Source organism: Camelus dromedarius, chromosome 1 (assembly GCF_036321535.1).
Source record: "Camelus dromedarius isolate mCamDro1 chromosome 1, mCamDro1.pat, whole genome shotgun sequence".
NCBI classification, from domain to species: Eukaryota; Metazoa; Chordata; class Mammalia; order Artiodactyla; family Camelidae; genus Camelus; species Camelus dromedarius.
The window spans coordinates 90150644-90177924 of NC_087436.1; the positions used below are offsets into that span (position 1 = coordinate 90150644).

Genomic DNA, 27281 nt, shown 5'->3' on the forward strand with positions numbered 1-27281 from the left:
TGATGGAGAGCAAAACAGTAAAAGATGAAGCAGAACAAAAAAATGGATGCCCCCTATTGACCACCTCTGGAACTTCTGATCTGTACTTTCTACAATCAGAATGCATCTATGTACAAAACAGAAACAGACTCACAGACATAGAAAACACATTTATGGTTACCAGGGAGGAAAGGGATAGATTAAGAGTATGGGATTAACAGATACAAACTACTATACATAAAATAGATAAGCAACAAGGACCTACTCTACAGCACAGGGAACTATATTCAGTATCTTATCTTGTAATAAACTATAATGGAAAGTAATCTGAAAACATATATATAACTGCACCGCTTTGCTGTATGTCTAAAACCAACACAATATTGTAAATATACTATACTTCAATTTTTAAAAAGAAACCCTGTTTTGGCAGCTGACAAGTGATCTCTAAACATTGTCAACACCCAGCCACCCTAGCCTCTGGAGAGAGTAAGGGTATAAGTACATATCAGGGTCAGCTTTTAGAAGCCAGAAAAGTTCAGATGCCTGGTTTCTATGTTTCCAAGTGTCTAGAAAGTTACTCTCCAACAAGAGTCGGCAAACATGACTTGTAGGCCATATCTGGCCCACCATCTGTCTTTTTAATAGTTTTATTTTTTGAATTTGCAGATAATTTGGAAAACCACCAAATAATCACATCTCTCCTGTCCCAGTCATTTTTTTTTTAAATCTTAACCAATCCATGTTTCTACCTATTTTATTATAGATAACAGCAGACACTCAGGCTGTGCTCTATTCACATAAATACAGAGTACAAAGCGTAGTAAACATAAAGAACACTGCTTGATTTATTTTCCCTGGGTTTGTGTGATTTGTGTCAAAAATCAAAGCCAAATTCTTATAAAACTATCATAAAATGTGGTCCAGTTCTCTTAAATAATTGTATTTTACAGTTGGTATTTCCATTTGACCTCTGGGCCAAGCCAGGAGTGATTCACAGGTCACTACAAATAAAACTCTAAAAAATAAGGGAAAGATTAAATAAAAACCTCATCCATCTTCTTCAGTCTAGAAATCAATGTGGTATGTATTTGTCCTGAGGTAAACCTAGAATGTAACAAATTTCTTACTTGCAATCATGGCACACACTTAAAAGTCTACAGAAGTTTAAGTAGATTTCCAGAAAGATCCCTTCCTAGAAGGCATTTTTGATACATATGTGCTAGCCCAGGTTTCATGGATTCCTCTCAGCCTTCTAGCTCACTTATAGTTCACCCGCTGTTCCAGTAACCGGGCTTTTAGTGCCTTGTTTTCATGAAAGCAAGAAGCTCAGCAACAGAGTATCTTGCGATCATCTGCAGATCTGTTATGAACATGAGAGTCATTCATTGAAAATAAAGCCAGTCATCACTTTATATTCACTCTGCAGAACAGAATATAAAAGAAGAAGAAATTCCATATCCTGTCAAGTCTCAGGAATTCTTTCTGGCAGCTCTTGCTGCTGCCCAAAGAATAGAAAAAAGAAAAAAAATATATATGTATATATATACTCTCTCTCTCACACACACAATTAAGTTTGTTTAAATGATTGATTGGGACTATTCATATGAATATGTCACTGTCAGGATTTTCTAACCTGGCTTCCTTAAAATACCACTTGTGGCCGCCACGGAGAGGTACCACTCAGATCTCCTATCATAGAGAATGGTTCCCATTCAGCTGTAAGGAATAGTTTCTTGACAGCCTCCATCTATCAACACCTTCAGGATCACCTCAGCTTTCAAGCTGCAGCCACACTATTCTTGGAAAGTCCCCAGACAATCCCTGAGCACGTGGAGATAACTAAAACAAGGCCATGTTCCTCTACATGGGACTCTCATAACAACAACAACAACACTTGTTCCAGAGCTGTCTGTGATTTGGTGAAAACATATCTTCTTTGCAGTTTGTTGCTCTCTCTGTCCAATCTTGCTATTTCTACATCCCTCCCCACTGCCCAATAAGCATCACCTGCCCAGTGAAACTTCTGCAATGCTAACTGGGCCTCAGCCTCTACTCCTCAGACTACCTACTAACATGAATGTATGATGAGATGTTAGTATGGTTCTTGAATAGAAAGTTTCATGGCCAAACAAGTTGATTTCACATAGATACGCACAAATATACGTTAGCATTATAGAATTTCTGCAGTGACTGCATTTGTTTAATGTTGTTTCAATCTGCATTTCTAGACTTATTTAATAATTTAGTGCTTTCCCCCACATTTTTATTTCAGTATCTCTATTGATTCCAGTGTTCTGCAGATTTTGATATATTTGATATAATGGTGTTAACAAAATATATATTTTTTTTATGTTGGAAAAAGGAAAACCTCTCTTCTTCAAGCCACACGTATACTCCCAAATTTTGCTTCTTAGAAAGAGGTAATGCAATTGGTAATATTCAGTGATGATCACATGGCTCTCTTACCAGAGATCAGGATCACTCAGAAAGTAGAAGTCAGAGGCCAAGAAGTTTCTTTCTCTTTCTCCTTCTACCCATACTCTGGTTGACCCTCATTTTTCTCTTCAACTATGTGGCTACTTAAAGCATAAAAAAGATACTCAGTTAGGATTGGAGTTTATGGCTTAATGAGGTTTCATCATCCTCTATCTGGGCTTCAATATGAAGCTCCGCATATCAGAGAGCTCTTCTGCTTGGGACGGGGGTAGCGTTGGTGATACAGGAACACAGACCCAGTTAACAATAATGATAGTCTGCTTTCCTCTAACATTGCCTCTTATTCATCTATATTCCTTATAGAAGTTTTGGCCAGGAAGGATTTCAGACATTCCTTATCTCTCTGGCCATCTTCAAATCATCAGAATTCCCCTTTGCATTTTAACAGCTTTGATATTCAGCTGCACTCTCGATCTTATTTTAAAGACGTATTTATTTTTCAACCAGCTTTTTCCAACACTCTTGTACTTACTCATCAGGGGCATGCTGACCCAGAGCAGTAATGAGGAATACAGCAAGATAAAACTCAGTCTATTTTATTAAGGGAAACTTGAAACTCAGTGATATTTTCTGAGATTCATATCATGGCTCTGGTGAATAGATACTGAAAACAAATACTAAGAACAGAGATCTTATTAGAAATTCTTCTAGCACATCATTATCTGGATTGGTATCTCAAATATGCTACCCCAGAGAAATCTTTTTATAAAGCTTCTGAGACGGGAGAGAATATAACAGTGACTCCACAATATCCCTATCATCGGAAAACATCAGTTAAAATACTTTTGCAGCTCTGTGTCTATGTGGACATACAGCCCAATTTGCCTGTGGGTGGTGTGGTACCACGAGGTTATGGGTGGGCACCTGTACAATCCTATACAGGGCATGCTAAGGTAATCCTTAATAGATCTTGTGAGGTACCTATTAAGACAACCTTTACAGAGACATTACACTTGTCATATGTGATATAAAATTAAGAACAGAAGTCAGGAAATCTGAATCAGTTTCTAGCTCTACCTCTTACCGCCTATGAGAACTTGAGCTAGTGATTAACCTTTCTGAAGCTCAGTATCTTCACTTGTAAAGACAGGGATCACGATGACCTTATTTTACCACAGGGATGATAAGAACAGGCAGATTAGGAAAGATATGGCCTTTTTATTAAATGAGAAAGCATTATAAAAGTAAAAATGAAAAATCTTAGAATAAACCTTAGACAAAATGTATAAAGGAAGTAAGTTTTTGTTCTGGTCCTCAGATTTCACTGTAGATAGCCCAAACAATGATCTATGTTTTAGATCATGTATAATAAATATAATTCTAAGGTGGCCTCCATGATTTCTGATGCTTGTTTCTAGCCAAAAGAATACAGCAAAGGGGATGGGATTTAATCCTGCTGACAAAGCTACATTATCTGGGAAAAAGTGATGGTGATAGGACTACACTCCCTTGATCTCATTATGTTATATAAAACTCCCTCTCTCCAGCCTGCAGTAAAAGAATATGCTAGTGGCTTTGAAGAAGAAAGTTGTCAGTTATGAATTGCCTACTGAGAACATCACATGGCAAGATTGCAGGGGACTTCTAGGAGCTGAGGGCTTCAGCCTTGCAACCATAAGCAAGTGAATTCTTCCAACAACCACATGGAACAAGGTCCAGAACCTCAGATGAAACCACAGCCTTGGGCAACATTATAACTGCAGCCTGTGGAACCCTTAGCAGAGGATCCCTTTGAGCCATGTTCAGATTCTTGATCCATGAAAATATGCAGTAATAAGTAAAAGTTGTTTTAAATCATAAAGTTTGTGGAGATCTGTTTTATAGCCATGGAAAAATAATGCACCAGATTACAGATCTTTCCTTTCACATTAAACCTAAACTGTCTGGTTTTCCAAAATTAATCTGACTCATGAATTGATACTGTGTTAATTTTTCACTATTCTACTCTCTCTAGTTAACATACATGAATGGCAAATATACATATGCAATAATGGTAAATGTCTTAATTTAATGGTTTTCTAAAAGAGAAACTCAGAGCCCTAGAAAGATTTCATGGAAGAGACTTGGAGTTATAGGTAGGTAAATTGATAGAAGAGGGACATGCAAAATAATTCCAGGTCTTGATTCCTGCTTCTCTGCTATAAATGCAGCAATTGCTTTAGGTGTACAAGTTAGAAATTACTTTTAAAAACAGTTATTTGTATAAAATATGTGAAAATGACTTTCTTAAGCCACAACATTAATGAATGGTCAGAGGTTGAGTGAAGGGAGGTGTTGTCATAATCCCAGTTCCAAGCATATGTAGATACACAATAAGGAAAGAAAGAAAAAAGAAAGGAAGGAAGGTAGGAAGGAGAAATTGAAATAATGTGTGTAAAAATCCTAGGCTCCTAACAGACACTTTAAAATGTTAGCATTTAAAATCATTTATTTTGTACATTTTGTATTTTTGTACATTGTACTTCATTCTGTACTGAAATTCATTCTCATTCATTTCATTTATTCTCATAATCTTGAGAAACAATAGTATTTGACTTTTTGCCTTTTTTAAGGGGCAAACTGTAATCTCAGAGCTCCTTTTTTTTTTTTTTTGGTTTAATGGTGCTAAATTCCAAGCAAACTAACAATAACCAATGGATAAAACATGAAATAAAACATATTCCATTCTGTATATATAAATAAGAAACCAAATGGTATGTGAGTGAGTTGTCCAACTGGTGATTCTTCAGTAATTGCTCTCTGTCAGGCCTTAGCATGTGCTAAGATCACCTGTCTTTGATGTAGAAAAATAGATGTGGGGCATAAGGAGGTCTGTGTCCCAGGCTTCAGCTGAGCACCTGGGACATGCCCTGCCAAGCATGGGTCCTTGGCTTCACGCAGGAAAGAATTCAAGAGCGAGCCATAGTTGAGTAAAGGCAGATTTGTATAGAGAGATATATTGAAAGGCAAGAGAAAGGCCACAAGGTGTGGGGGTTGGGTGCTCAGATTAAAGGAGGTACACACTCCAGAGACAGAATGTGGGACCTCTCCAAAGAGGGAGAGAGAGCCGCTACGCTCTGTGTTGTTAGTTTTTATGGGCTTGGTGGCTTCATATGCTAATAAGTGGAAGGACCAGTCAAAGTAACCCGGGGAAGGGGCTGGGATTCCCAGGAAGTTGGCCATTTTCCACTCTTTGACCTTTTGTGGCTAGCCTTGGGACTGCCATGGTGCCTGTGGGCATGTTATTCACCATGTTAATATATTCCAATGAGCATATAATGAAGCTCAAGATCTACTGGAAGTAAATCTCTCACCATCCTGAGCCTCAAGGCCTACTGGGGGTTGAATGTTTCACTGCCTTGAATGGCTGTGTCCTGCCCCCTTCCTATCTCACCTTGACCACTGAGCACAGTGCTCTCCAAAATACATATTCAAAGATAAAATAAATTTCTTTTTATTTCTTTGGGTTAAAAGGTAAATGAATTAGAAAGTTAAAGCAACGTAAGGAGTTCACTTGCACTCACTAAACTGAGGCACTTTTAGAGACCAACTAGATTTTAAATGGCAAAACGGAATCCAAGTTTCTATGAACACAGAGAAGCAACTCCTGGCCTGACCGCAGTGCACAAATGTAAGGCAGCTCAGGAGATGGGCTATGGTTTTTAAGTAAGTTCACACTCCAAACCCAATTATAACATTTTATATTAGTTACAGGGCTAGAAATAGCAAAGCACTTTAATGTGTCAACTCCTTTTATCTCCAGCATGTCTATCTTGGTTATAATGCAAAGCTATCCACTGGCTTTTATCTAATATACTTGCCAGAATCTTCAAACTTTCCCTTTGACATCCTTGCTATTAAAAAGCCAGGAGCATCAGCAAGTTGTAGACCTGTGGAAATCTATTTTTTGCTATTCAATCAAGTAGGAGGATATTTTAAGATGTACTTGAGATTTTAAGCTCCTGAAAAGTAAGTAGGGATTTTTTTCCCTTATAGGCTGCCAACTCCCAGATTTCATTTCCCATCTTTCCTAACTAAATTTTAAAACCAAGCTATGGAAATATGATTTCTGTCAGTGTTCATCACTGTACAAATTTTAGGAATCATTTATTTGGATCTTGTGTGTCACGTGATGTGCACAAATTATGTTATATACAGTGTCGAAGAAAAGGAGGATGACAAAGGAGAAAAGACTAGTCCAGTTTGACCAATGAAACTATACAGGTCACTCATTTTTGAACACAGAAAAAAATTAAATGTTCAATTACTTCTGTCCCATAACGTCAGTGAGTAAAAAGATTTCCTTACAATATAAAAGTAGAGAGTAGTTGGTAAATTACCAAAATATAGGTTGACATGAGAAATCAAATATAATTATGGTGGCCAGGAGGGTATAATACTCAATCTTCTCTTTGAGAGAATCTATTGCAAAGAGTTTGTTGGCTGACAGTCTGTAGTGGCTGCACCTGGGGATTTCTTGTTCATGCTGGGGCCACATGCTCCTTCGGGCTGCTCCCACCAGTGGTTGAGCACATTTGGGGAACTAGAGTTGGGGTAGTTAGGTCATCTGCTTAACCTCTCTAAAAGGCAGTCTCCTCAGGAGACTCCCTGTTGTCTTGAATAATGCTTTCTCAGAGTGATGAACTCTTTTACTCATTTGTGGCAGTAGAAACTGTACAGAGGACATGTGTGATCATAATATTGAACTTAAGGTCCAGACCTGAAGCTATGCTTTTCTATCAATTCCATGAAATAAACTTAAAATAGTAGCAGAGTTGCTGTTCTGGGCAGCCAAAGATTTGGTGGCTGTTTCTATTGTTTTGTTGTTGTTGTTTGTTTATTTGCTTGCATTTCTATACACACACACACACACACACACACACACACATATATATATATTATATATATGTGTTATATATATATAATATATATATATATATATAACGTTGATTGAAATAAATGCACAGCCTAAAAGTTGAGAGTTAAGTTTTATTTGGCAGGACTCAAGCCGGGATGACAGCCTCTCAGATCGCTCTGAGGGACTGCTCCAAAGAGGTAGGGGAGGAGCTAGGATATACAGGAGCTTTACAACAAAGACCAGGTGGTTGGAACAATAAAAGATTATTTGTTATCTAAAAAAAAAAACAAACAGGCATCTCAAGTTAAAGAATTTAGTGCTTTTCTATGTATGGGAGGAAGCAAACATTTGGGCTCATTGAATTCATTCCTTTGACAAGCATCTAGCTATCTAGGGCCAATATCTTGTTCTTTATTATTCTGAGTCCGTTCTGAGTGCACCATTGTGAGTGGCTGCAGAGGCCTGGCTGCAGGCTTGTCTTCACCTTGGCGGGTGGCAGCAGCAGCAGATGATGACTTGATGGCTTCAGCATTCTTTGTTTACTGATAGGGTTTGCAGTATTTTTCGTTCATAGTGAGAAATCTTAGTATATCCTTAGTGGCAGGATATTAGTTTCAGTGAAGCTTGACACAGTTAATGTATTAGAAATAAGAGTGGCTTGGTGGTTCAATTAGAAAAGAAAATACTTTCTTAACGACTGTCAGTTCCTTGTACAGTATTATAAGGATCCCTGAAATGGACGGTTTTTTTTGATAGAGCAATAGTTGGTCATTCTCCTTATAAGCTTACATAGGTCAATCAGTGTCTTTATCCTTTCGATGCTTTAAATGATGCTGACTTTTTCAGAACTGGTATTACCAGCACTTCTTTGGTGTTTAGGGCTGCTTTTTAGTTGAAATCAAAAGTGTCATTTATATTTGAACAGTCATTACTTTCCATAGTTCTGTTAAATATCATCCCAAAAAATATTGTACAGATGTCTTCTGTTGCGTGAATACTGAGCAAAATCATATTGATTTCAGTTGCACTTTGCCTAGTAGCATTTGCATCATAAAAGTAGAGCTTAGCTATCACACAATGCAAGAAGAGTGAACACACTGATGCTTTTGCTCCACCAAATGACAAACTCAATAGCTTCATTTACATTACTTTAGGTCTAGATAACTTGAGTTTTTATGTCCTGAGAATGTGAATCTCTTCATTTCTTGTGTTTATAGGCTTAAAATTGGTATCCTACACGTGAATAGGAAATTATGCTAATATGGGGTTAAATGATTGTTAACTTGCTGGAATTTTAAGAAGAGGATCTGTTTGCCTACTGCCTGTGAGCATGAATCTCCAGCTATCTAGTTATAACTCATAGGTTCTTAAGTTACAGAGCATAGCTTTACCCCAGTGTTATGATGTGACTCATCCCAGAAATGGCTACCAAGGGACAGCTTGCCCACAAAGAATACAGTAATATGATAAATCCTGGATAGCTACATTTCAAATTATGGATTGGATGATGGTCAGAACCTTCACATTTTACTATGTTCACTTTGTATCAATGTGCACTGTGTACTGAAAATAGTAGAAATACTTGAAAATAGATACTCCTACATCCATATAGCTTATTATCAGGAATAAGAATTAAGGCAGTCTTCATCAACACAACTATAAAATTTGCTACAGGAAATTCTTGCTGGGAGATAAGACTATAGACCAGTAAATAATTTCATTAAATATTTTAGGAATTCCCCTTGAGCAATATGTTTCCTTCAAGGTTCTAAGCCATCTAATGTTCTCAGGATGATTTTTTTTTTTTTTTATGTGAGTAGAACAGATAATTCCATGTTCTCTTTTCCTAGATGGGTAGGAGAAGAGGTACACTGGTTATTCTAAGACATAATTAAATATGATCCTCGGAAAACTTTGCTCCCATGTGCCACGGTCAGCGGTGCTGTTGGCAGTAGGAGGCCCAGATTTCAAGTAGCCGAGGCACATCAGTTGTATTTAGACAGCTGAGGCAGAATTTTTTTCCCCTGCTGTTTGGGATGTTGCCCATTTGGCTTGCTTTGGGGAGCTTACTGATCCCATAGCACTAACTGTTAAATGCCTCATAAGCATCCCACCACATCCTCAAACATGTACAGGTGGAGGGCCCTCATGAGACATTAATCACACACATAAACAACTCATCTAGCCTGGAGAAGCCCTAAAAGGTACAACTGGTGATAATGGATCTGCAAATGGACCTGAGGGACACTTCCAGGAAACTCTTATATAAAGTCAGAGCCCTGCAGCACTACGCCTTCTACAGCTGTAGCCTGAGGAAGGCCCTAGGGGACTCTCCCCAGTACCCCTCGTGAACACAGAAGTTTTATATCAGTATCTTACATCTGCCCATGGGCCTATCAGCTCAAGAGGGAGCTACCAACTTCAGTGTAGGACTGTATTTAGTACATACAATTATTATCCAGAAAAAACGTCCTTTGCACTAAAGCCTACTACTAATATCTACCATTAATTGAGCATTCACTGTGAGAAAGAGGATCCTTCTGGCTAAGTGCTTTACATTCTTTACCTTATATAAATACAAAGTCAAAATGGCAATATTATTAGTACAATTATCTCCATTTTATGACTGGAGGCAGTGAGGCTCTCAGAGATCAAATAACTTTTACAAGATCAAAAAAATTTGGAGGTGATGACCTGAAATTAGAACCCCACCAGTCTGACTCCTGAGTTTTACTTATAATCAGTGCATTACACCCATGAAATTAAGTCGTCTTCAGATGCATGTATCCCCTGACTAGTGGACTGGGGTCTCTGTTAAAAAGTGGACTTTCAGTCGTTATTCCAGGTAACCAATGGCATGTATTTTTTCTTGATGGTACGTGTTCTGAATCACACAGTTCCTGGTCCCTGAAGCCATATTTTCTAGCATCTTGTCTATCTTCTCTGCATCTTGAGTTCTCATTTATTGGCTTAAGTATATATATAATCTCCATTTCTCATCGCATGGTCTCTTTCAGTGGATTCCTAATTCTCACTAAGCGATATTAGAATTATTCCTCTAAATGGACATTTGTCTGTTACCTACCCAAATTCTATTCATCTTTTTCTTTCCAAAATATATCCAAATGTTTGTCTTGAGCTGCTGCTTTTTACATAGCCTGTATATCTCTTGAAGCTGACCCCACCTTCAAGTACAATTATAGACTCTGATTATTTTAGCTCAGTCAATACAGTTCATCACCTTGCTCATGTTTAAGGATGGTTTAGGAGTGGGAAAATGATTTTGGTGGTACTCACAGTTTGAATTCCTTGAAATATTGTTTGATAAACCCCTTTTTCCTTTGCTGGACATGGATGAGGGAATATATAGCTCTAATCATAGTGGAAAGTCCCATACACGAGATCAGCTCATTCTAGGGTAAAAGCTGTTATTTTGGCTTTCAGAGCCAAAAAAGAGAAAAAGAGACTAGACATTTGATACCACTATTGAGCTTCTGGACCCATAAACTCTGAAATATACCTTACTCTGATCTCCAGTTACTGTATACAGTTAGGCTGATAAATTCTTCTACTGTTAATGTCAATTTGAGAGGAGACCATGTTATATGCAAATATAAGGGTCCTAACTGATACAGAACTTGGTATCAGAGAATGAGGGGTTAATAGAACAGAAAATGCAGTCTGGAGACATGTCTGAATTTATCCCAGGATGAAAAGTCAATGATCCTCCTTAGGTGTCTGTGTAATTGCTGCTTTTGTGTGTTAGGACACAAACTATGCTTTTAAAGGGTATAGTGTTAAGAGATTGTGAAGAAAATTCATGGGGTTGGAGCGTACCGGCTCCTTGTCCTGGCCTTCAGTGAGTTGCTACACACAGACTAAGTTCAGGCCAAAGGTGAACTGAATACTCACAGAAAGGGGCGGGCGGGAGGAAAGTGCTGCTTTGTTAAGAAACCTTTTTTTTTTTTAAATTAAAGTCTGCAATCTTAGTTAAGAGATAATGCAATAATTTTGACCCTGCTTGAACTGAAAAAAAATGTTTTCTCCATCATCCTAAATGTTGTTTAAACAGAATTGGAATAAAGGCTCTTAACAGAGGACATGACTAGAAAAGAAAGAGCACTTGTGTCTCAGCATCTCAAGGAAGACTCCTAATGTCTAGTTTGAACTAGCTCAGTCCACATCTGAGCCATCCCTTATTACGACCAGATAAATGGAACGCACTGAATGGTTTAAATCAACCAGATCTTTTTTTTTTTTTTTTAAACAGCTTTGCTAAGGTATAACTGATAAACGCAAAACTACATATATTTAATGTGTAGAGTTTGATGAGTTTGGACACGCACATACACCATGAAACCATCACTGAATTCAAAGTAATAGATACATCCATCACCTCTAAAATTTCCTTATGTCCCATTGTGGTTTTGTCTGCTTGTTTGTTTTGTGATGGGAATGCTCTGTGTGAGATCAACCCTCTGAACAAATTTTTAACTTCACAACACAATATTGTAAACTATAGAAAGTATATTTTACAGCAGTTTTCTGGAATTTATTAGTCTTGTATAACTAAAACTTTATACACATTGAACAACTTCATAGTCCTTCCCCCCTGCCACCTCTGGCTGTTTGTAGAACACCCACAGTAAAACAAAACACCTACAGTAAAAACAAAGCCTTCCATGGTCTACAAAGACCCCCACTGCCATTCTGCTTTGTGCTTCTATGAGTTTGACTACTTTATGCACGTCATATAAGTGGAATCACACAGTATTTGTCCTTCTGTGACTGGCTTATTTCACATATTCACAATAGCCAAGATAGGGAAACAAACTCAGTTGGTGGATTATGGATAAAGAAAATGTTGTATATACACACAATAGAATATTATTTAGCCTTAAAAAAAAGAAAAAAGATCTTTGCATTTGGGACAGCATAGATGAACCTCATAGATATTATGCTTAATCAGATTTTAATCCCTATTACTTGAGTATACTGGTGGATACTTACAAATATCTGGATATGCTTAGATATGGGAAGGTGAACATGAATTCTGGATGTATCATCAAATTTCCACCACAGACCACCTCTGTGACTAACCAGCATCTATAAGCACCTTTATTATCATATAAACATTTAAAAAATCCTCTACTTTCTTTCCAAATAAGGACTACACAAACCATCATATATGATGTGCATCCAGCTACACACACATGGTATTAATGTCTAAGCAGGAAATGCAGTAATTGTCTTTCTGTATATCAGCCCAACTGCCTACCTGAAAAGAGGGCAGAGAAGCCTGGCCCAAAAGTTTCTGTGTAGCCATTTGTCACATTTCTTTACTAAGGGACCAAGTTAAGGCAAGGAATACTTACTCAAAGCAAAGAGGATTACAGCAAGCCAGAGAGAAAAAACAAACTAGAGATTTTAAGGGAAAATCCAAACACTGGAAGAGACACCCACCCCCAAAAAACCAAAACAAACAAACAAACAAAAAACCCAAAAAACAGAATCAGACTAGAAGGTACAGTTAGCTGAAATTGCAGAAGTGGGAAGTAACACATTCTACATAAAAGATCAGAAGGGACATGTAAAAATTTTCCTAAGTGATGCCCAGACTGCGGCTCATCCTCACTGAGCAGTGGATGGTTTCCATTTCATCCACAGTAAAAACGGAGCCCTTCCGTGGTCTACTGAGCCCCCCACTGCCACCTGTCACCAGTCCATCTGTTACAACTCTCCCGTTCACTCTCCACTCCAACCACTGACTTCCTTGTTGCTCTTTGGATATTCCAGGCCTGATCCCACCTCAATCACTTTGCATTCGCTGTTTCTTCTGTCCATATAATGCTATAATCTTAATGCTTGATATTCTTTAAGTCTTGAGTCAAAAATCAGTTTATCAGAGAGGCTTACCCCTGGCCATTCTCTCAAAAGTTTCACCGTCTCTCCTCCCCCATACTTCATGTCTTCTTTTATTGACTCATTTTTTCCTCCTTAGTGCTTACCACTAAAAAATATATATATATTTTGCCTATTTACATTGTTTATAGCCAGTCTTCACTTCTAGAATGAGAGGTCCATGAGGGATTTTTATCCATTTTGTTTACTTTTGTATCCCAAAACCCTAACTTATGTTTCTAGTTTAGAGGCACTCAATAAAAATGCATTGAATGAATGAATGAATGAGTGAGCCAGGAAAGCAAAAAGGGCCAGAGGAAGGATGGGTAGGGCTTGGAATGATAGGCATGCAGCTCCAGTGGATACATTAGAGAGAATGGTAGCATTCAAAGGAGCCAGTCCCCCAGAGGTATTCCATGTTTACCAACTAGGACATGTACATTGTAGTACATGTGGAGGCGTCATCGTAAACTATGACATAATTGTGAGAGAATAACTCTCAGAGAAGAAGTAGTAAGTAGCTGCATTACCTTCAAGAGAAGTGTTAAGAATAAGGTTTGTTATTTCTTGTATCACTGTGGCTCTTTGTGATGTAGACTGAGTACTCTACAGGATTCTCCAGTCACCCATTTACCATGACAGAGGACAGCTCAGTAAAGGAAAATCCATCTCTTTACTGAACTTTGCAGCCTAGAAATAATACAAATTTTACAACAGAGAGAAGGGGGCAGAGCACTGCCCTGTGTTCTATTAAAGCTGAAAGTCCATTTATGTCTTTACTTTGTCTAGTCTGTGTCTTGGAAGAGATGCTCGGCATTTCTATCTTCCCTTTGATGGAAACAGAACTTCTGAAATGATTTCAGATCTGCTGGATGGTGTCACCCTTTCCAGTCTATAACTCCAAAACTATAAGCAGCCCATTTCCCCCTGTGAGAGTTCCTGGGCCTTAAACTTCCCTCCCACTAATGATAAACTTGAATTTGGGATTAATTTATAACATTATAGATAAGACTTGACTTAATTGTCACCATGCCTTGAGAATTTCCAACAATAACGATGTCACAACAAACAAAAACTTCAAAACTGCTACAAATCTAACCTTTTCTTAAGTCCAGGCCTTATTCTCTTCCAGCATGCTCTGAGGTACCCTTTGGCAGGGCACAGCAATCACATTCTGTTTTCAAGGAAGATCCTGAAGGGAAAATGAGAAAACATAGAAAAATCATAAGCATATTATTGACTAACCATACTCAAAGATTTTCTCTTAAAGAAGATTTTTAGGTGAAACGCAGGGATTTTGATTCCCATGATAATGCTCATTGAACTTAAGTGTTTTTGTTCTTTTGCATGTAATCATCTCTATTTCTGTATCTAGAAACAAAGTTTTTAAAATCAACTGTCACTTTTATTCATAAATTAATTTTAGAAGCACAGGCCCCAGCAGTGCACAAGCTGCCTACATCTGCCTTCAGGCTCTAGGCTTGGAAAACATTTACACAGGGAAGATGTGGCTGCTCTCTCCAGCTTGCCATTTTAAGGTGCCTCGTCGAAATTCTCTTGCTGCTCATGTTTCAAGGCTCACAGTGAAACTATTTTTGCCAAAAGCATACAATTTTTATGCTGTTTCTCTTCTTGCAGGAGTAGCATTGCTTCAAAGTAGGGAGCTGAGGCTTTTCATCCAATGAAAAACATAATACTCTGCTAGACTTTAAAACTTACAGAAGTGTTTCACTAATTTCTCTGATGATAAGAACTCCTAGGACACAGATTTCCAGGTTCTACATCTAGAGATTCTGATTGGGTAGGTCAGATATGATGTCTAGGAGTCTAGTCAGTGACTATTAACCGAAGATCCAGGTGATAAGTTAGAAGACATTGGCCTCTGGAGTATATCAGTATAGAGTTTATCACAGCGAAGTGTGAAATAATGAGGCATTTTTATTCTATTTTTGTAATTCTTTTTATACAGAATATCATGTAGCTCACTGGTTAAGAACATGGTCTCCAAAACCAGTTTCAAACCACAGCACTACCACTTATTCAATGTATGACTTTGGTAAATTTCTTCATTGGGTAAAAATAGGGCAACCTCAGGACTTCTGTATGGATTGAATTAGTTAATCCATGAAAAGTGCTACTAACTGTGCCAAGTTGTGCTCAGTGCTCAATGATAGCTATTAATATTCTTGTTATTACTGCCATTATCACCATTATGTGAATGCTAAGTGTAGTTCATGGCTATTACAGCTATCCTATTAGACATATAGCAGTAAAGCCATAACTCTGTGTTTAAGGGTCAAGGTCTGAAGAGAGACTTTCGTGTTGCCAGGCAACCTTGAAAAACTCCTGTCTTTCACAGGGTTGATAGAATAAAAAGGAAAAACTCTAGGTAAGCTTCAGAGTTGAAATAAGGGTCTCTTGTCTTTAGTAAATATAATGCAACATGTTTGATGAGGAGTCTTGATTGTTGTGGCATAAGAGAATGAAGAGGGGAAAAACAAAACCAATATTATTGACAAAGCAAACTGATTTTCAATATATGTTACTTTCATTGATTTTGATAACAATTGGGATAGGTGTTGGTATCTCTTTAAAACTGAAGGAAGAACAGTTCAAATAAGTTAACAACTTGTCTGAATTCACTTACTTTGAGTTTGCCAGAGAAACTATCTGAGCTACAATTATTCCGACTTCTCTATAGCAGAGGAAAACCGGGTGTTAGGACAAAAATTACAATCAGTCATGGTGTTATGAAGCCTGTGTAATCAAAGAGCAGATGTGATGAGTTTTGTTTACTTTTAATCTTTTAAGTTTTTTACAGCTTTGTTGAAGTATAATTTATACACTAAAACTGCATATATTTAATGTACACAATTTGATGGGTTTAGACATATGCCTATACTTACAATACCATCACCACAATCAAGATAAGAAACATACGCATCTCCAAAGTTTCCTGGGTGTCCATTTATGTGTGTGTGTTTAACAGTAAGAATACTTAATATGAGATCTACCTTGTTAACAAGTTTTTAAGGGTACAACACCATACTGTTACCTACAGGCACCGACTCTTGCGCAAATATAACTTTATACCAATTGAACAACAACTCCCTATATTCTCCTCCCACATATCCTGGCAGCAACCGATCTGTCTGCTGCCTCTATAAGTTTTACTGTTTTAAATACATCATATAAGTGGAACCACGCAGTATGTATCATTCTGTGACTGACTTACTTCACTTAGCATAATGTCTTCCAGGTACATCCATGTTGTTGCAAATGGGAGTTACTTCCTTCCCTTTTTTTTTTTTTTAAAGACTGAGTAATATTCTATTGTGAATATACCACAATTTCTTTATTCATTTATCTGTCAGTGGACCTTTGGGTTGTTTCCATATCTTGGCTATTATGAATGATACTGCAATGAACATGAGGTTACAGATATCTCTTCAAGCTCCTCATTTCCATTTCATCTGAAATATATCCAGGAGTGGTATTGCTGTATCATATGGTAGTTCTTGTTTTAATATTGAGGAAACTTCATACTGTTCTCTATACTGGCTGTACCATTTTACATTCCTACCAAGAGTGTACAAGTATTCCAATTTCTTTACATCTTCAACAAACAATTGTTATTTGGGGGGTTGTTTTTGTTAATAGTTATCCTGACAGCTGTAGAGTAATATCTCATTGTGGTTTTGATTTGCATTTTCCTGATGATTAGTGATGTTGAGCACCTTTCCTTATAATTGTTGGCCATTTTTATATCTTTTTAGGATAATTGTATATTCAAGTCCTTTGCCCACTTTTAAGTTTGATTCTTTGCTAATGAGTTTCAGGAGTCCCTTATATATTTGGAAAACATGCTTATATTAAAAAAAAAATCTGTTTTTGGTTTGTGTTTCTGGTAGTCTCTATAATCATTTCTTCTTTCTTATTCCCTTATCACTGACTATAGAGTTTTTTGAAAAAGTGTACTTTCTTCCAGCTTTGCAAAGAAAAACCAAGGAGAGGACATATATAGATAGTTGGTCAAGAATAACTGTATTATTATATTATATAACAATAATATTATTATAATAATCATACTAGCTAGCAATTGTTGTGACTTTACTGTATATAAACAATGATCCAAGAAAATCATATGTGTTATCTGATGTAATCAGTCAAACAGGACTCCAAAGTATGTATTATTATTTTGGTAGACACAATAGATTGGCTGGCTCAACATCTGTTATGAGTTCCTTCTATGTGCTTTCTTTGGAAATCTAATAATCTTACCTTTTTGATGCTCCCTTGATAGCAGCTTTCTGGATTTTGTTGAGTTTGCCAATATGATGCACTTGCACATGACTAGAACATTGAACTATATTAAGCGGGGGAAAGAGCAAGCTACAAGCATGTATTTTGACGGAGTACATCACCACATGGTTCTGCGGTCAAAAACTCCATTATTTCCTGACTTTCTTTAGCTCTATTTCAGTTTTCCACACAGTGGGAGATGCAGTGAGATTCTAGGGCTGATTTCTTCCTGAACTTCAACTTGTTCAAAGGAATTAACCAGTTCCTTTGTTCTTCCAGTATATTTTGTAAATACTTAAAACTTGTCTGCCTAAACTAGCTAGAGGTTTTCTTTTGTTTTTAACAGAAACCTTTAAGATACACTTACTATTGCTTTTTTATAGATGAAAGTGAGGCTTAGAGAGCTTCAGTAAATTGCGTAAGATCATTTCGCTAGTAAGTACTCGAGCCAGGACCACAAGCACATCTACCTGTAGAACTCAAACTCAACCCCACCCTGTATTTCATTTTTATCAAGGTATAGAGCAGACAATATATTCCTAAGGATTAGCATTTTGAAGTGAGTTAAGGCAAGCAGTTGTACTGGGATGGTGAGCACTAGACAGGTGATGTCAAAATCTCAGAATGCTGAAGGCATACTGATTGCCAAATTTGGGGCAATAGGTACAAAAATGAGTAACCACTCAGCATAAGAGGCCCCTGACACAAAAGACAAATAGAATTATACTGGAATTCGGAAAGCTGTCAATGAACATCCCAGTAGCTTCCCAAGTATATAAAATATTATTGGCAGTTAGTTTCTTCAGTTTAAATATAATAGCAAAAATCACCAAGTGATTTCCCTGCATTAGGTACTATACTGTTAACACTTAAGAAAAATGGCTATCGTTACTTCCAATTTGTTGTACATCAGAAATAAATTAGGTTGAATCAATACATGAGCTGACACATCATTTTGTCTGAATGTGTTAGTTGGAACAAATAGGACAATTATGTAAAAAGGCATCCAAGAGAATACAATGATTCTGTGTTTCAAATAGCACAGGATACAATTATTAGAACTGATTAAGTCTTGCTTTATTACAATTAATTATCATGACTATGCTTCTGGTAATTTAGAGATATGTTTCAAGTTTTTAACAGAGATAGCTCATTTTCAGTGAGAATCATTAAACATCAACCATTCAAATGTATAAGTAATTTTACAAAAATGAACTAGAATGAATTGGATGAAGGTAGTCAAAAAGCACAAACATAAGATAAATATGTTCTAGAGATGTAACATAGAACATAATGACTATAGTTAACTCTGCTGTATGGTATATTTGACAGTTGCTAAAAGAATAGATTCTGTAAGTTCTCAGCACAGGGAAAAACACTGTTTTCCATTTTTTCTATCTATATGAGATAACATAATTCACTAAACTTATTGTAGTAATCATTTCACAATATATGTAAGTCAAGCCATTAGGCAATACACCGTAATCTAACACAGTGCTGTATGTCAATGGTATTTCAATAAAACTTAAAAAAAAAAAGGATTAGAGGTATGGAAAAGGGAAGTGATAGTCTTCCTTCACGTGATATACATACACAACATGTATGTAGCACTTACTGTGCACTAAACTTTGGATTGAGTACTTTATATGCATCATCTTATTTAATTTTCACAATAACCTTTTGGAGTGGATCTTAATTAGGTCATTTACAATGAGGAAACTGAGACTCGGGCTGGTTATACAGTTGGTCAATAGTAAAGGTGGGTTTTTAACCAAGATCTATCTAATTCCAAAGCCTTATTCTACTCTCCACAGGATACTGCCTTTCTAAATGGACGGAATTTGAGCAAAACTGAGTATGATCACACAGTATCTTCAATGTAATAATCTTTAATATCATTACATGAATGTAATATGTTTGCATAACAGAAATAAATAGTTTTTGGAAAAAGCATTATCCCCAAAGCTGAAAATATTATCAGGATCATCTACACTTACTGTCTTCATTTTTGGAAGAAGAAATATTCATGCATTAAATAATTCACTAAAAAAATACATCTCATGCTGGGCACTGTGCTAAATGCTAGGAGGACCAAATTAATACTGGAGCTGAGGTCCAAATCTTGACCTCACCTCTCCAGCCTCGAGTGCCTCCCTTACCTGTGCCAAGCAGACCCATCACATAATGAACACCCACATTTCAGAATTCTCTGGCATCTCTGCCTTTAGCCTATAATACGTATATGAACAGGGAGATGGCAGGCAGCCATGGTGCAGCACGACTTCCTCTTCTCTACAATGGAAATAGCTAAGTCAGTTTAAGACTATTATTCACAGATTAACACTGTAGCAGAGGGAGTTAGAGATATAAGAAATATCATACATGAAGGAATATTCAAAGACGACCCCAGAAAAGGGGGAAATGGCCAAGAGGCAGAAAACAGTGAAGGTTTGGAGGAAAACAGACAACAGAATTCCAGCATGTTGATAATATGGTTTGCCTGAGAAGGAGTCCCACAGAGATAAACCAGAAGTATGATAGAATAACACTTTTCAGGACTGATTAAAGACATAAGTTTGAAGCTAGAAGAACCCATTCTACCTCCAAGATTACAGCCAAGATTGACTCTCAGAAATTCTCTAGCATAGCATTTGAATTTTAAGAATAAAAAAGAAATACAACAATTACCTAGGCAGAAAACTACATTAGCTACCAAAAAAAAAAAAAAAAAAGAAGAAGAAGTATTCTGACGTTTCTCAATCATCTCCTTAGTAAAACTAAATATTATTGTGGAAGGGAGGGAGATAAGGAACATATCTCTTATTGTCTTTACACCTAGGTTTTAGATTTGGTTTACAGGGAAAGAGAATTTCTTGTCCTCCCTCCCTATAGTAATGAATATTGAAGGTACAACTTCCCCTCTAACCCTCTCTACCATTTTACTTCTCCAGCCCTCTGAGAATTGTGAATCTTCGTTGTCAGAACATGACATTCATCTGTCTCTGCTTGTCAGTTGAGTTAATGTGTATTAAAATTCAGGGCTCATAAAAATCTCAACTTCTAGCGCTCTTCTATATAGATACTAAATGAGAATCCGGCCCTTTTGAATAAGCTGGCTCTTTTTAGTGCCTGAAACTGCAAATGACACTCATGCAGTTTCCTGCCTCATCTAAGATTGAAAAGACTAAGGTCCTCACAACCACTGCCACCATCCTTCACCTTGGTTTAATCATGTACAGGGACAGAAATTTAGAGGCCTCTTCCATGCTGTCTTCTGTCCAATTAAACAGACTGGGCAGCACAGGCCAACACATAGCTAGTCTATATTAAACAGCTCAGATGGCTTCTTGTTGTCTATACTAAACATTTCAAAAATTTTTTGAAATAATATTTTATTTTGGGGAGATGATAAGATTGATTTGGTTCTCAATTCAAAAGGTACAGACGTATTGGCACTAAAATACTAGCCGCTCACTCTCACTCTCCCATTGTTCAGTTCTTGCTCATGGAAACAAAATATGCCATTATGCCATTAGTGGTTTTTCACACTATCAGAGATTTTTTAATGTAAATTCAAGCGAACACACACACACATGGGTATGTATAATTTTTCCATCTTTGTTTCTAAAAAACATGGCCTACTGTGACATTGTTCTGCACTGTGCTATGTTTGGTTTGGTTTTTTTTTTTTTCTTTCTTTTTTTTTTCACTTAAATACACATACCTAAATTGGTTCTTTAGTAATTCATGAAGAATTTTCTAATTTATTAAATAGCACACAGTATGGTTTATATGATTTATTTAACTAGTCCCAAGGATTATTATTTAACATATTTCTAAACTTCATGGTGACTAAAAACATATTTATTAATATATATTTCCACATAAGAGTAAATATATTTTCAGGATAATTTTCTAGAAATGAAATTGCCAAGTAAAATAAATTTTCATTTGCAAGTTTAATAGATCCTACCAGATTTTTTTTTTAATTGGAAGAGTATACAAGTTTATTCTTTTAACTACAATAGCTATATCTGTTTTTCCACACTCTTGAAAAAAAGTATTATCTCTATTTTTTGGCAATCCAACAGAATAATTATTATCTTAATATAGTTTAATTTGCATTTTTAATCAGAAATGATGTTAAGCTTCTTTTTACATGTTAATGATCCATTTATATTTTCTTTCATCTGAACTATTGTTTGCTAATTCTCTCTTGAGTATTTGTACTAAAAATTTGTAGAATTTTATATATTAAAGGTGTCATATCTTTATTGATGGTATAATCATACTTTTTTTCCCTAAAATAGCTACTTTGTTTATCTAACAAAATTAATCATATAAAGCATAATGTCCTCACTGATTTGACAGGGACTTTCTATACATTAATTGTAAGTTGCATTTGATCTTGGACTCTGTAGTCTGTTCTTTTGATGTATATGGCTATACCTACACAAGAGCCAAAGTACAAATGTGGGCCTTTTTATTGCAGTATAGTTGACATACAATATTATATTAGTTCAGGTGTACAACATAGTGATTCACTATTTTTTTATATTATGCACCATACAAAATTATTATAATATTATTGATTATATTCCCTGGGTTACCTTACATCATTGTGACTTAACTTGTTTTATAACTGGTAGTTTGTGCCTGTTAATCCCCTTCACTTATTTTACCTACCCCTTCACCTCTTTTCCCTCTGGTAACTACCAGTTTGTTTTCAGTATCTGTTTCTATTTTGTTTGTTTGTTTGTTTGGTTTTTTAGATTCTACACGTAAGGGATAATAACATGCAGTATTTGTTTATCTCTGACTATGTCAGTTAGCATAATACTCCCCAAGTTCGTCTGTGTTGTTACAAATGACAATATTTCATTCTTTTTTATGACTAATATTCTGTTGTGAATAAATACCACATCTTCTTGTCCATTTATCTGTCAATCAAAACTTAGGTTACTTCCATATCTTGACTAATTTAAATAATACTGCAATGAACATAGGGGTGCATATATCTATTTTGAATTAGTGTTTTTGTTTTCTTCAGAAAAAGACCCAGAAGTGGAATTGCTGGATCTTATGGTATGTGGCTTTTGTGTGAGATTACTAATTTATCCATACCTACTCTGATTCTCAAAAAACTCAACTGAGTCTATGGAAGATTTTGATCATTAGCCTGGTGTTTCAAAAAGAGAGTTTAGGATTTTTTCTTTGTCTCAAGGTGTGCACCTTGCTTCCTAGAAATGTGCCTTGATGACTTCTGAAATTCTTATGTGCATAGTACCCTCCTTGTAACCTCTTGTTTTTCCCTGATTGACAATCATTTTTTTAAAGCAGTGGTGGCCCCTCTAATTATTTTACTTTTGGGGGATTTTATGTATCAGCTAGTTTCATTAACATGCTTTTTTCATAATTATTTCTTATTCTACATGATGATTTTGGGTGATTTCTCAAAAGCGGAGAAAAGTGATGGTTTGTTCTATACTGATAATCTGCATACCAGAAGTGCTATGAGTTGATTTCTCTATTCATGGAAGTCACATGCTCCTATTTTCAGTTATTGGATGATATATTAATAGATGATATATAGGCACAAGTCCGAAGTCTGATCTTTAATAAACAAGTTCTGATGTTTTGAGATGATTGTGCCACCTATAGCGGTAGCTGCTGAGCTGGTATTTAATTTTCAGAAATAGAAGTTGTTCCAATTCTACGTGAAGTTCCTCATAAAACACAGGGTTTCTGTGTATGGGTTGCTGCTGTTTTTGTTGTTTAGGTTTAGCAAGGAGAAACCTTTCACTACTGTTGGTCCCCTCCTCAACCTTATCCACTTTCTCATACAGTAGTGTAGGGTAAAATTAAGCACCCTCCCAATTAATTTCTAACAAACCAACATGTAAAAGGTTGGGGGCTTTCAGACAGATGGTACTATATCTATCTTATATGAGTAGAAAGATTTATATTGGCTGCCTCAAATTTTACTTCTCCTTATTAGCTTTGATCTTTATTCAGGATAAAGGAGGAAACTATAAAATCTGCTTTACTCTCTTTGCCCAGTGTATGACACCAACAGGCTCTGGATTGCTCTTTCTATAGACTCTGTATACGTTTGCTGATTTCAGTGGCCCAGAATGTGGACCAGTAATAGTGGGTAGATTAGTTTATCAGTAAGTAGATGAAGAACAAAAGAGACACTTTATAAATAAGAGTAATTTTTTATCTTTGTCATTGAGTGAAGAGAATAAAAGCATTGAAAACTACTACAAATTCAAAAGATAAGAAAAAAATGTAAAAAGGAAATACTGAAAAATGCTGTCTCTAAATACCACATATACTCAGACTATGGAAATAAGGCCAGTTTAAGAAAAAGTGGTTTTGAAGTTTATTTCTGATTAGAAACAGTGATAATGTAAGATAAATACAAAAGATGATAAGTTGTTTGAATTGGAGGAGAGAGTTACTTTCTTTGGAGGAAGACTGACACCACTAGCTGTATGTCTATTTTTTCTTTTTTTTATAAGAAATATAAATTAATATATTAGTTATTATATTAATTAATTTAACAGAAGGAAATAAACTACACATTTCTTTTTTTCTTTTTTTGTTATTACAGATACTATAGGATTCAGTTCTTGACTATAAGATGCAATCAGAAATTGTTACAGATTCTGATAAGCACTTTAAAAAGTGGGCAAGTTCAGCTAGATATTATTTTTCCTATGTCCTTGAACTTTCCACCTTATTCCTGCATAAAAAGGATGTCTTGAACTATAGAATCCATCTTGTGATCACAAGGGCCTAATGCCAATGCTATGATTGACAAAGCAGATCAAGATATTTACGTACACAATGAAATTTCCAGCTTGGGGAGTAATACTGACCAGCATCTTCTAAACATTATGCTACATAAAGAAGAACTTTTTGTTAACTTAGAACTTTTAAGAGATGTAAAGATCTCTCTCTTTTTTTTTTTTTTTTTTTTTGAGAGATGATGGGGACAGTTTCTGACATGTAGATGAACACAGAAGGGTCGAAATAATAGATGTCAGCTTACATTTAAATGATTTAAACAGGAAACTACAGCAGCCCACAGCCCAAATCAGGCAATATGTTTTTTGGGCGGTTTTCTTTGTTTGTTTTGTTTTGTATAGTTTTCTTGGATGATAGCCTACACACTTGTTTTATAATGTCTATGGTGGCGTGTATGGTGCTATAGCAGAGTTGAGTAATTATGACAGAGATCACAATGTCCACAAAGTCTGAAATATTTATTATCTGATTCTTTATGGAAAAAAGGTTTTTGACCTTGCTTTAAAATACGAAACTTACAGAAATAGCAGAGAAGAGATTTTAATTGCCACTGGGTCATAAAGGCTGACTGGAGCAAAAGGTAACAAGCATGGCATGAATCAAACCACAGGAAACACTGAGAGATTTTTTTTTCAGCTGTCAATATGAAATAGTTAATAAAAGCAATTGTGGAAGTTTCTTTTAATGTTCTGATTATGATAGGTGGTTATATAAGTTTTGAACATGTTTGACATACAAGTTTATGAAAATAACTAAAGAATATTATTTTTGAGTTTGCGAATAACTCATAACCTGTAATATAAAGGACATTTATGAGATTAGGGTCTCAGGGAAACCACAAAAGATAAGAAATCAAATAAAAATCATACTAGCCCATGAATCTGTGTGTGATATTGGACATAGAGATAAACGGCTTAAGGATGGAATTATCCTACTCAAGGTGAAAATGGTTAGCTTTGTTTAAAATAATAGATGACTTGGCAGTTCAAGACATGATTGACTTTGTTTCTCTCATTAGGAAGAAAATTATAGCATAGAACCTGCAGGAGAATGTTAGGGAAACCTACAGCTATACTAGAAATCAAAGATAAAAATATGAAATCTATGAAATGCAGACACTGATCAGGAGACAGTGTTATTTGTACATAATACAGAAAACAAAGGAACATGCCTAAGTAAAGAATGTTACAGTTTTGTAGCTTCAATTTTCTGTCCTTTTTAAGTAGAATACCAGGAGAAGAAACTTCCCACTTCTTCTTGGAAAAAAGAAGTAAAATGGAGTATTTCTTCTTCCATTTGAAAAATTGCAAGTGACTTAACAAAATACTTGGGGAGGGCTGCATGGCAGGGGACATATTCTTCCTTGTTCATCACATGAGGGCAATGGAATCAATAACACTATCAGCATATTTAATCTCACAAATCTCTTGCAGATCATTCCTCATGCTTGCATACAATGAGCCTCAAAGTTAAAATTCAATTTTAAGAGTTTTCACAGGCACTGAATAGCATTACTAATAGGGGATTTATTCCCATCTAGCCCTTTCTTACAAATTTTAGAATGCTTGGCAGATTCAATTACTAACCCAAAGTCAAATGAAATCTAAGGAAATTATGTCTTCTCATGACTATCCTATGCTGTTGTTTTATGCATCTTGTATGACACATTTCTAAATAGCTTCCCAAGAAAATAACTTTTATACTGATAAGGCATCCTCTTTAATAATCCTCGGACACCTGTATTACTTTAAGTGTGAATACTCTTACCCTGATGGCTAAGATGGGGAATTTTCTGGGAGTTTGTTCTTCTGTTTATGGTGATATAGTCCATCATATAAACACATCACAGGGCATAAATCAAAAATTGTTGAGGTCTTATTTTATGCGAATTTTCAGTGCAACTTTTTGTCAGTTAAAATTGACATACTTAAAAACTATTGATTTGTATTGTATTAATAAAATTAGATTTGAGTTAAAAGTATATAATTTTAAAATTTGCATATAACTATAATAGTAAATTACAGATCAAGTATCTTACTATATTTTTCAGAATCCTTACTCTTCAATATTACTGCTGCTAGCCAAATCTCAATTTTAATTATTATGAAACTCTTTTACAACTTTAGAGATGCATGAGAAGCTCCGTAATATTCCTCAGAATGAAATTTTATCTATCTACCTATCTAAGATACTTTTATCTTTTGGTCTAAGGCATGAATGATCTTTGTATACAGCCTAGTAACAAGGAAAACAAAATTAGAGTTTGCAGTTGGAGGTGATTACATGATCTAAATGACTCTGAGTCCCTATGTCAACAGAAATGTGAGATCAGTATTCAGAAATACTTGTTTATTTAATACACTTGTGTTTCCTCTGTCTCTCTCTCTTTTTTTCATTATTACAGCTTTAAGTATAGGGAACACACTTGATTCAGAACCTTAGAGAGCAATGTAACTAATTACTTAGGTGCCTTCCAATGACAAACTTTAAAGTATTTGATTATACATTTTTTAAAAAATCATGGAAGAAAGGGGAAGAAAAAGTATGGGAGAAACGCATTAAACACTGGCACCTCTTCTTGTCTATTTGCTACCACTAATAGTGTTTATTATGTTTCCTATGCTCTGTGCTTGTCATTGTGTTTGTATTCTTGCTGCTTTTTTTAAAAAATATATAAAATATAGTGCATTTGAAGCCTTTCAAAAGGTGTCTTTGGAATTTTTATTGTAATTACACTGCATTTATTGATTGCTTTGTAGAAAATTTACATTAGTTCAACATTGACTTCATTGCCAGAATGATTCATACCCAAATTTTTAAGTTTTTTTATGTCAGTACTGCAGTCTTGATTACTGTAACTTAGTAGGGTTTGAAAATCGGAAGTGTGAATTATCAAATTTGCTCTTCCTTTTCCATAATTTTTAATTATTCTGGATCCCTTGCATTTCCA

General features: G+C 35.8%; 1 long non-coding RNA gene across 1 annotated transcript in view; it reads right to left on the reverse strand.

Annotated features, from left to right (window-relative positions):
* The window catches only part of LOC135321506 (uncharacterized), a 204593-nt gene that overhangs the window by 113070 nt on the left and 64242 nt on the right, over nucleotides 1-27281 (reverse strand). The window contains exon 2 of the long non-coding RNA XR_010381331.1: nucleotides 14316-14408. This is a non-coding gene — a long non-coding RNA (uncharacterized LOC135321506). The remainder of the gene's footprint in view (nucleotides 1-14315; nucleotides 14409-27281) is intronic.